Below are 12,356 nucleotides of genomic sequence, written 5' to 3' on the forward strand. Positions count from 1 at the left end.
CTTGGTGCCTTTACCAGCACAGAGAAATGCAACTGTTTCTGTGTTCGTTTAATCGTGTGCCAATATTGTGGTATGTGCCAGCCAATGAATGAGCATTTCCTCTTAGACCAGCGCTTACGTTCGTTGATACTTCCTCCATTCTTTGTGCATGAGTGACGCCATTTTGGCTACATAAGCAATAACGCTGTCAGACTGAAAATCAGAAATAAAGATCATGCTAGTCAATGATTTGGCCATTGATAGCACCATCTTTTCATGGAGGATAAGTATATCTGTTGCTACTAAACATGAAGGATATATTCTATTTATTTCATTTTTATGTATTTTTTAATTTCTATACTGCTTTCCATCGGAGGATCACAGGGTGGGCTACAGTAGAAAAGCACAAAAATACACAGTATAGGAACAAATGAAAGAATAACTGCCCCACCGCCACCAGTGCCGGATTTACGTATAAGCTAAACAAGCTATAGCTTAGGGCCCAACTCTCCTGGGGCCCCCCAAAAAAATTCAAAGGGGAAAAAACCTGGATGTACCCTTCCAAAATATAAGATAAAAAACAAATAAAAGAAAACCAATGTGATAAAATACATATTTGTTATATACAAATCGCTTTAGATACCTATTAGGTCGATAAATTACCATGCAGCATATATTCAACAATAGGGACGCAGGTGGCACTGTGGGTTAAACCACAGAGCCTAGGACTTTCCAATCTGAAGGTCGGTGGTTCGAATCCCCGCAACAGGGTGAGCTCCTGTTGCTCGGTCCCTGCTCCTGCCAACCTAGCAGTTATAAAGCACATCAAAGTGCAAGTAGATAAATAGGTACCGCTCTGGCGGGAAGGTAAACAGTGTTTCCGTGCGCTGCTCTGGTTCGCCAGAAGCGGCTTAGTCATGCTGACCACATGACCCGGAAGCTGTGCGCTGGCTCCCTCGGCCAATAAAGCGAGATGAGCGCCGCAACCCCAGAGTCGGCCATGACTGGACCTAATGGTCAGGGGTCCCTTTGCCCTTTACCTTGTATATTCAACACAAAAAATAGTGACAATTTGTTGTTGAGAAAGGACAGCTGGACATATAAAGGGCCTCATTACCTTCAGTAGCTTAGAGCCTCATCAAACCTAAATCCGGCCCAGGTAGTTTAAAAAGCCACTGTTGTAAGTAGAATGCTTTTGAATGCCAGTTGCTGTGTTCAAATCCTGCTTCCCAGTTTCTCACAGGCATCTGGGTGGCCACTGTAAGAACAGGATGGGCCATTGGCTGGATGCAGAATGGCTACTCTCAAGGTTTTTTCAGCTGGAACTTACCAGAACTCAGTTCCAGCAACTCTCAGGTGGGTGAGAGTTGCCATTTTAAGAGAACAAAGGAGTTGTTTGTGGTGAGTTCCAGCACCTCTTTTTCTAGAAGAATAGCACTGGCTACTCTTGTGTTCTTTTGATTCCTTCCCTTCCTAGTATTAATAGTATTTGATCCAATTTGTTTATATTCTGCCAAATCAAGTGGTAGCATTTTCTCCTCCAGACAATACTGACTTGAAGCAAGCAATTGATAATAAGGAAAAAATGGCAATGGAAACAGAATCTGCCAGGAATCTGAATGCGCCAATGGATTTCCCATGCAAATTTATAGCTCATGGCAAGAAAAATTGATTTAAAAAAATGCTGTGGGTTTTGCTCGGGCCTAGTTTATTTATCTAAGGAACTGCGGCATCTTATTTTATACAAATATCCACAACTCTATGCATATGTAATACACATAGAAATAAACCCCTAACTATATGATTTGCTTCTACTTTTCCCTGTAAAATTTGGAATCACCTCTGTCTAAAACATAAAGGGAGCGTTTAAAGAGATGAGCCCCTTTATTTCCATTTAACCAACTGGGTACGGACGTGCTTTGAAATCAAACTCTTAATACCATCAGGGAGATGTTTTGCATTGTGGGATGAAAATTATTTTCACACTTTCAATCCTTTCCCTTTCCTTGATATTGAAGATGCACTCCAGAGGATCAGATAATTCTGATTATTTTACTCTTCACTACACTCAGAGGTCTCCAAAGACGACACTTATTACTTCAAAAATGAGACACTGCTGCGCGGATGAAATAAGTTTGCAAGTAATAAGAGCAAATTTTCTGTGGTAGCGCAATGTTTCTTTGAAATATCCTCAACACTGTTTGCTTTCTCTTTTTTAATAGACATGGTAGACCCTAGGAGAAAGGGCAATATACAGTGAATTTGTTGGTAAATCAATTGGCAATTCTTTCCTTTCCTTTTTTTTAAAGGAAACAAAACTCTCTCAGAAAAAAATATGCAATGGAAGTGCCACAGAATATAAATGTAGAGAGCTGGGAAGAATTTATATTGTTATGAGTTTCACTGTCTTGATTATTGTGAGGAGGATATTGCTACGGCTTTATATAACCTGGCACCTGATGGTAAACAAAATAATTTAAACACACAATCTTATACAAGCTTATACTCTGTACTCACTGGGACTTACTCCAAGGAAGTATGCATAGCACTGGGGCCTAACAGTCCTTAGTGGCGGAAACAGGGCTTAGAGTATTGGACTAGGACTGGGAGACCAGGCTTCAAATTCACACTTGACCATGAAGCTCACTGGGTGACTTTGGGCTAGTCACTGCTTCTCAGCCTAATTTATACCATGGGGTTGCTGTGGGGATTAAATGATGAGCAGCAGAAAAATGTACACTACCTTGAGCTCATTGAGAGAAAATATGGGATCTAAAGGGAATGAATGAATGAAAAAATGAATGAATTATCCTTTAGAATTCCACATCCATTACCTGCCTCCATCACTTAATTGATGCTAAACAAGGGTGCAGTGGTGGACTTTGCTAATCTTTCATAATATGGTGAGGTGAAATTTTGGTGCTCCCAAATGGATGTTCGCAGTTTTGTGCAACCTTGGCTTGGCACCCTGTGCAGGGAAACCACCCACACCACCTAAATCTGACGTTGAAGGGTGTCAACTTGCATTAGACAAGGCAGACGGTTGGGTGACTAATTAGGCTTGAACTTACATGATCTATTTTGCATATCAGGGAAATATCCCCGTAGCTAATATGGACTCTGTGGAAACACTCTGCTACACCACATTATAAAACTGAAGCTGAAATCTAAACATACTTACTATAAAATAAGTCCTAGAACTCTATTCTAGGTAAACATGGAAGGATTGGCTTGCAATGCTTAATGCGAGTTGTTATAGGCATGTGGAACAATTCCAATTTCATTTCATGGCTGTCAGAACTAGCAAACATCTAACAATATCCATGTGAAATTCCAGCTGCTCAACACTCATGCTTTCATTCACTGATGTAAATTAAGTGACCAGAAATTAAGTGAAATGGTCTTGCGTCCTCCAACTGACCATGTGCAACATTTATATACATAGATGAAATTGCCCCAACATTCATAATAAGAACCATGGTGACAAATGGAGAGAACTATGCTTCTACAGATGGGCAGGGTATAATTATTATTATTATTATTATTATTATTATTATTATTTACATACAAATGAAATTATTTTGAGCTTTTCAACAACTGGGAAATTAAAAATTGAATTGAGGGATCAGTCCACACATCAATGTTCACTTTCATTGACTATTGCCACCAGGTAATGATTTGCTTGTGTGAATCAACTATCATGCAATAATCCTTGCAACAAAACGTAGTATCTCCCAATGTCAAGTCAAATGGCAGTTCATAGAATCATGGCAGTTCATAGAATCATGAAATTTTAGAATGGGAAGGGACTCAGAAGACCATCTAGGACAGGCATCCCGAACCTGCGACCCTCCAGATATTTTGGCCTACAACTCCCATGATCCCTAGCTAACAGGACCAGTGGTCAGGGATGATGGGAATTGTAGTCCAAAACATCTGGAGGGTCGAAGGTTGGGGATGCCTGATCTAGTACAACTGACTACAATGCAGGAATGACAACACAATCCTCCGTCCCCCATCCAATTTGAAACCATACCGAAATCTGCTTGGCTTTAGCAGATGTGCTAGCAGATTTGCACCACTAAGAGGTCATGCAAGTCCTCAAGTGAAAGAAATGCAAACGCCACTCAACCCTTGACCATTGGTGGCTAAACATCCGTGTGGCCTCCATCAAAAGTATGGTGTTATAACTGTGATGTTTGATGGCTCTTTTACACGTCCAAGTCATGAATTGACACTGCAGTCATCAGATGCACTGTCGCTGACAAACAAATTGGGCACAAACAAAACCCTACTGAACACAAAGAGAATTTAGTACTGCCTTTTAAAGTCCTTGCATTCTGCATATTATACTGCCAGTTATATATTAAGGAGAACCAGGGGTGTGTTTTTTTGTTTGTTTTTTTAAGCCAGAACTCACCAGAACTCAGTTCTGGCACCTCTCAGATTGGTCCCATTGCCATTATAAGAAAACAATGGAGGCGTTCATGGTGAGTTCCGGCACCTCTTTTTCTAGAAAAAATAGAACTGAGGAGAACAACTGAAAAACTTCTACTGATGGAATTTTCTGAAGTTTTTAATTTACATTAGTAAACCCAACACCCCACCCCTGGCCAAAATAGAATACAGTCTCTCATAAAACGTTTCACCATCTAATCATAGCAGCTGGAATTATTTTGGGTCTATGATTTAATTTTTTTTTTTAAATGCTTAGAATAAAAATGAGTATTTTAAAAAAATCAATTGTAGTTAATTTCCCCAGAGGAAAGATTGTAATAATTGTGAAATGAAGTTGTGATAAACTAAAAGAAATATTGTACTCTCTAGACTTTAATCCCAAACCACAGTTTAATTAAACATCAAAATGTTATGCAAGAAGCAACAGTATAGGATCTACCTTCAATTAACAGCAATAGGAGTAGAAATTCAAAGATCTATGTGGCAGTTATGGGTAGAGCGCTTAGCTACCATTTGTGCTTTTGAAAATTGCCTGAAATAATTATAACAATAAAGATATCTTAAAGTGTATAATCATAGGAATGTAGGGCTACAGCGTACCTAAAAGGTCAACTGACTCAGCCTCCATCAAACTCCATGCAGTTGTAGAGCACAAAACATACGGCAATATCCCGTGAAACAATTAATTATAACCTGTCACAACCAAAGGGCACAAGGGAATGAGGTACACAGATGCCAGATGTCCCCAGCACATTGATGGCAAGGGCTGGCAAGTCCAAAGTGTCAGAAAATACCATTCCAATGTACACTGTTTGTAGTCTCCGTGCCCTGTGGTTTTGCTCCCAGATTACAGAGCCAGAAAGCAATCAGCAGAGCATTGTGGGAGAGGCAGGGGTGACGTGCAGTCTAGATTCTATGGCAGGAGATTCCTGCTTCCAGCTAGAAGCATCACAAACTCCAGTTACCTCTATCTTGTCGCTCCTAGTGTTACAGGTTGGCTATACATGTTTTAGGGGACATGGATGGTGCTGTGGTCTAAACCACTGAGCCTAGGGCTTACTGATCGGAAGGTCAGCGGTTCAAATCCCCGCAACGGGGTGAGCTCCCATTGTTCGGTCCCAGCTCTGCCAACCTAGCAGTTCGAAAGCATGTCAAGTGCAAGTAGATAAATAGGTACCACTCTGGCAGGAAGGTAAACAGTGTTTCCATGCTTCTCTGGTTCACCAGAAGCGACTTAGTCATGCTGGCCACATGACCTGGAAGCTGTTTGCGGACAAATCCTGGCTCCCTCGGCCTATAGAGCAAGATGAGCGTGCAAGCCCAGAGTCGTCCGTGACTGGACCTAACAGTCAGGGGGTACCTTTACCTTAATACCTGTGTTAGTGAGCTCACACTTCTGGTCCATAATACCTAAGAAGCATGAATGCACACTTTGTGGCTTATATTTTTGGCAATATTGCCTTGATTGTTTATTGATTTGTTGAAATTGACCGGGGTCATTTATGTTGTCATTTGCTGATATTTCTCTATTGTTATCTTGTAAAATGGCTGCTTTATTTTATTTTGAACGCTTACAATGTTGGTTCCACACACACACCCCTTTTTGGTGAAACACTTTGCAAATGCTTTTGTAAAACATTTTGCATTTTCTTCTGCTCTTTACTGCATGTGTACACTGCTTTAGCCAAAGACCGCTTCCTTGGTGGATCAGAAGGTTATCAGAGTTAGCAACCTACCCCACAGAGTTGTTCTGAGCACAGATCAGGTAAGCATTCTGAAACACTTTCCATACCGGCAATGCTTTAGAGCAGTGCTATTTTTCTAGAGAAAGAGGTGCTGGAACTCTCTTACAATGGCACCCACCTGAGAGATGCCGGAACTGAGTTTTGGTGAGTTCTGCTTTTAAAAAATCCCTGCTTTTGAGATCAATGGACACAATTCATCCAAACACTTTCAAGAGCCAGTGTGGTGTAGTGGTTAAGAGCGGTGGACTTGTAATCTGGTGAACCGGGTTCGCATCCCTGCTCCTCCACAAGCAGCTGCTGGGTGACCTTGGGCTAGTCACACTTCTCTGAAGTCTCTCAGCCCCACTCACCTCACAGAGTGTTTGTTGTGGGGGAGGGAGGGAAGGAAAATGTCAGCCACTTTGAGACTCCTTAGGGTAGTGATAAAGTGGGATATCAAATCCAAACTCCTCCTCCTCCTCCTCCTCCTCCTCCTCCTCCTCCTCTTCTTCTTGTCCTTTTCATTTAAATGAGAGTTACCCATATGCTTCAGTTTAATTCCAGTGGAATTAGATGGGAGTCCTGTAGCATAGTCCTATCTATGAAGTCAGCTCCACTGAATTCAGCAAGAATTACTCCCAGGCAGGGATTGAGAAGGATATTGGAGTGGTAAGCAAACTCACCCAATACAGAGCTGCCCAAGCAATGTGCAGTGCTGTGTTCCAGAATCCAGCTTCTGATGAATTTGAATGAGGTAGCCTAAGGGTAGCATATTCTTTTCTCTTTTCTTTTACAGTTGCCAAGCTGCTCCAAGCAGCTGGAAAACATTTGCCTGCCATGCGGGTTGGAAATGCTCCAGGAAGCCACCATACATCATTAACTGCTGTCCTGTCTTGGATAACTGTATGAAGAAAAAAACATGGTGGCTCACATATGCTGATCGGGCAGCCATCTCTGCCCTGGCCCCCCTACTATCAACCAGGAAAAGACAACACATAACAAAGCACTGGAGTATCCCCCCCCCCGCCATCTTGGAAACTGTAAGAGAAAAGAAAAATACAATGAAAGCAGCCCCCAGGCCACCTCATAAAATTGTAACTAGTGTTTTGTTTTTTGTGTGTGTTTCCTTAAAAGTTTTTACAATGAGGATATTGTGCAGATTTTTAAAAAAACAACAACAAAAAGCATCCACATATGAAATTGCAAACTGATAGAATAGACCAGAGCTTTCCAAACTTTTCACTTTTTAGACATGTATCCTTTCATGACACAGCAATTCAGTTTTACAGTGGTACCTCGGGTTAAGAACTTAATTCATTCTGGAGGTCTGTTCTTAACCTGAAGCTTTTCTTAACCTGAAGCACTGCTTTAGCTAATGGGGCCTCCTGCTGCTGCTGCACCGCTGCTGCACGATGATTTCTGTTCTCATCCTGAAGCAAAGTTCTTAACCCAAGGTAATATTTCTGGGTTAGTGGAGTCTGTAACCTGAAGCATATGTAACCCGAGGTACCACTGTATTAGCAAACCAGAGGTTAAACCAGAGGTCAGCAACCTAAGGCCCATGGGCCGGAAGTGGCCTGCGGAGGTCGTTTGACCGGCTCATGAGCTGCCCCTGAACCGAGTTGCCCACTCACGCACTGTGCTAAACCGCAGATGCTGAAAATCGCGGGTGCACACGCTCTCACACCCACATGATCTGGCCCACAGAGGGATCTCCGTGGGACTGATCCACCCAGGCAAGACAAACCTTGCTGACCCCTGGGTTAAACTAACCCCTTTACAGGCCTGGAAGGAGCGTGGGGAGGGGTCACACAACACACCTACATACTGCAGTTGACACACTAATGTGTCATGACACACAGCTTGGAAAGTTCTGGAATGGATTTTCATTTGGTCTCATGTGAAATAGACACAGACTGAACAAAGACCATTCCATCCACCCCTGTTCCCAAGAAAGTGTCTATAGGATTGCAGCCATTTGACTACATTATGCCAACATTTTCAGAGTTCCTTTTCCCCCAATTTCTTTAAGAGTTTTTCACCTACTACTATGCGCGCGCGCACATACACACACACACACACAAGCTTCCAGTCTGTTCAGATTTCCTGATCACTTTCACAGTCCATGTCAGTCTTAACCACTTGTTGCATGTCGCTTAATGGTTTTACTGGGAATTCATTTTCTTCCTCTAATTAAACAAAGATGCACATCTAAAATTTAAGGAATAGAAAAAGCTGTATTCCCTCACCAAGCGCATAATTTCCTTTTTTGTTCTTGCACACTACAGGGTCGTTGACAGCACCCAAGAGCCTACCACAGATGCACATTAATTACCCGTTCTCTAATTACTAGGGTACCAATATAACCATTCAACCATTCATTAAGCTTTCTTCTCAACTTCACCAAAGCCCCAGAGACAGCTGCAAGAACCATGCAACTCAGCAACATTAATTGAACCCTATTAACTCATAAAATGAATAAAAAGCTTAGCTATTGATAAAAAGCCCACTGTCATTTAGTCTGCTCGATCCATGGTGCACAGATGAACATTTTCCTTCTGTGTCTGCATGAGAGTTGGCTATCAGACAATGCAGCTGCTCACACATTAGTTTCATCTACAATCCAGGACATAAAATAATGAGGGCTAGTTTCTTATTTATCAAGTTATGCACAGGGGTAGTTAATTGCACAAAGCAAGCGAAAGAAGACCACATTAATAATATAATAACTCAGTATTTTTCCAGTTATTACTAGAGTTTTCATAACATTCTGCATTTGTGATTTTTTCCCTACAAGATTCTTCTCATTTTTTGCTACAAAAGTTGCACATCTTCTTTTTTTGTTGGTATCCATCTGTCTCGAGAGACAATGGAGTGTGCCTCCAGGGGTGAAGTCAAACCGCTGCATCAGCAGAATCAAAGTTACCTCCCCAGGATGCAAGTCCTGGGCTGCCCAAATGACAAGACCTCCCTCTTGGCCTTGCTGATGTGGTCCAAATGAAAGCTGAGCAATATGTTTGACTGCAAGAGCTGCCAGAAGGAGGCATACAAGGCAATAGCCAACCATTTTAGGGACTCCACTCTGGTTTTGTGTGGGGTTTACTCCTTAGCCTTTACTTCTCCTGAAGATTTTCTGCAAGGAAGTGGAAGGATGTACCTCTATATGTGTTGTTGTTTAGTTGTTTAGTCGTGTCTGACTCTTCGTGACACCATGGACCAGAGCACGCCAGGCACTCCTGTCTTCCACTGCCTCCCGCAGTTTGGTCAAACTCATGTTAGTAGAGAACACTGTCCAACCATCTCATCCTCTGTCGTCCCCTTCTCCTTGTGCCCTCAATCTTTCCCAACATCAGGGTCTTTTCCAGGGAGTCTTCTCTTCTCATGAGGTGGCCAAAGTATTGGAGCCTCAGCTTCAGGATCTGTCCTTCCAGTAAGCACTCAGGGCTGATTTCCTTCAGAATGGATAGGTTTGATCTTCTTGTGCAAGCTGGATTTCAAAGGGGCAGAGGAACCATAGACCAAATTGCAAACATGCACTGGATTATGGAGAAAGCTAGTGAGTTCCAGAAAAACATCTACATCTATATGTGTTACCATATGCAAATGCTGTCTGTGTCACATAGTCTTCAATGAGATGTGTGATTTGATGTGCCTTCCCAGCTCGTCAGCTCTGTAGTATTAGACTGAGCCAAGGAGCTGATTAGGTAACCGGGACATCTTCCCTTTTCACCTGACACCTTTCCAAGGAAAGTTATAAAGCAATCACCAAACCTGGAAGACACATTTTATGATGGTGGAAACATTCACAACCACCCCTGCCCCTGGTCAATTTAAGTTTAGCACTAATTTATACAGCACTTACCTGCCAGCAGGTTGGAAACTTCTTTTTGTTTATCTTTAATCTGTCCTCCACCAGGAGTCAATTATATTTTGGGTAGCAAGACAGACCTTCCTATGCGAAGTTAATATTTCCGTAGCTGGCTGGCTTAAGCACTAAGAAATGTCTGCAAATCAATCTGTGTCCATTTCAAGTTCTTTGCCTCCTAAGAAGGGCTACTATGTCACTCTCAGGAAAAACACAGGAAGGTTACATGGTTCTAATTGAAAACTGATGGATTTTGCCTCCAGTCCACTGGATAGGGAGACTGTTAGAAAGAAAACATTGGTTTCCGTTCCTTCTTTTTTATCTCTGCTCTTGAGGAAAGGGAGTAAAAGGCAAAGGTCATGTCATCAATTACTCTACTCAGCAGAGATACTCTTTCAGGCTGTGTGTAGTGAAGGAGGTAATGAGTATAATGCCGGTGTTAGATTTGGGGTGTCCCAGGTCAAATCTCCACTCTACTGAAGTCCATGGGGTGAGCCTAGGTCAGTCACAATCTGAGTCACCTCACAGACATACAAAACCATTACCCTGGGAAAGAGTCTTGGTAGAGCAGCATTATGCAAAGGGGCTGTCAGTTGCCATCTAACTTTGACCCAATATATGCTAAAAAATAGCAAGCCAGAGCACTGACCTCAACTGAAAAGGAAGAAGTTGATAAATGGACACCTATGAAAGAAGGTCATAGACACAAATATATACAGTGGGAAGAGTGAGAGAAGGAAGATAGACAAACAACAGGCAGATGATATTATTATTATTATTATTATTATTATTATTATTATTATTAATCAAGGGAGAAGAAATTCCAGGTAATACCTTAATGTGGCGACCTGGGAGGGAGTGGTAGAGGCAGGATCTCCTATGCAAGCACACGTAGCTGACTCCATCGTCACAGCCTGAGCCTTCTTTAGCAGGTATGCATTTGCACGCAGGTGGTGCTGTAGTCTAAACCACAGAGCCTAGGGCTTGCCAATCAGAAGGTCGGCAGTTCGAATCCCCACGACGGGGTGAGCTCCTGTTGTTCGGTCCCAGTTCCTGCCCACCTAGCAGTTCAAAAGCACGTCAAAGTGCAAGTAGATAAATAGATACAGCTCCGGCGGGAAGCTAAACGGCATTTATGTGCGCTGCTCTGGTTCGCCAGAAGCGACTTAGTCATGCTGGCTACATGACTGTGCACAAATGCTGGCTCCTTTGGCCTACAGAGCGAGATGAGCGCACAACCCCAGAGTCATTCGCGACTGGACCTAATGGTCAATGGTACCTTTGCCTTTAATAATAATTGTCAGGGGACTGCCATCGGAACAGAGGACGGAGGCAGGGGGATACAGAGAGCCTCTGATGCTTCTGAGAAGCAGCGCCTCATCCAGCGGTGGGGAGAGCCACACCTCCAGTGGAGCTGGGGGGGGGAAGGGGCAGCCAAGCGAGGGGAGGGCTCAAAGGTGCTACTGAGAGCCCAAGCGCCTCACCTAGTCCGGCTAGCCAGGAAGCAGACATGCCGTTTCCGTCGCCCAGCTTGTGCAGAGGGGTGAAACGTAAGGAGGGGAGGCAGAGATTTGGGTTGTGTAAGTTCTTATGCTGGGGGAGGGGAGCAGAAGGGGCCACTCCCGGAATCTGCAAGTGACTAAGACGGACATGAACTTTGTGGTTCTGCACTGTAAATAATTTGCACCAATAAAACCTGTAAAAGTCAGATCGGAGTCATGAGCAACCACCACCAGCACCTGACAATAATGATGATAATTTTATAATTTATACCCCAACCTGGCTGGGTTGCTGAGTGAGTGCTGGTTGAGGTTCTCTCTGCAAATGTCATGAAGTCCTCTTACCTTTCAGTCACCATGCAGCTTCCAGCAGATTAACATATCGGCAATGACATTTGAGTGTTTGGTACACCATTCACCCGACCAGATTAAACAGAGGCAGTACAAACGAAGGACTTAATGTAATCTTGCATTTTGTTGGAGAGGTCAGTAACTCTGTTTTCACCAGCTCTCATCTAGACAGAACTCAATACAGGGATATTGCACTTGCAATCAAGTTCTTTATCTAACTTGGGGTGAGAGGAAACACATCACAATCACAAAAGAAAATTAATTTACTTCTTATTGATCTCTGATAGCTAGCTACAATACTGTAAGGCTCCCTACCTTTTGTGTGTGCAAAGTGCTGGAAATTATTCCCTGCAGGGCGATGCTGAGGTTATGCATCGCTATATTCCTTTCTCTGATTGGTTGTTTGCACATACTGTTTGCTCACATTTGACAATATTTTTTGTACTGTGATGGAACCAACAGGAATGACTGTGGCTGCAG

Source organism: Podarcis cretensis, assembly GCF_951804945.1.
Source record: "Podarcis cretensis genome assembly, chromosome: 9".
Taxonomy (NCBI): Eukaryota; Metazoa; Chordata; class Lepidosauria; order Squamata; family Lacertidae; genus Podarcis; species Podarcis cretensis.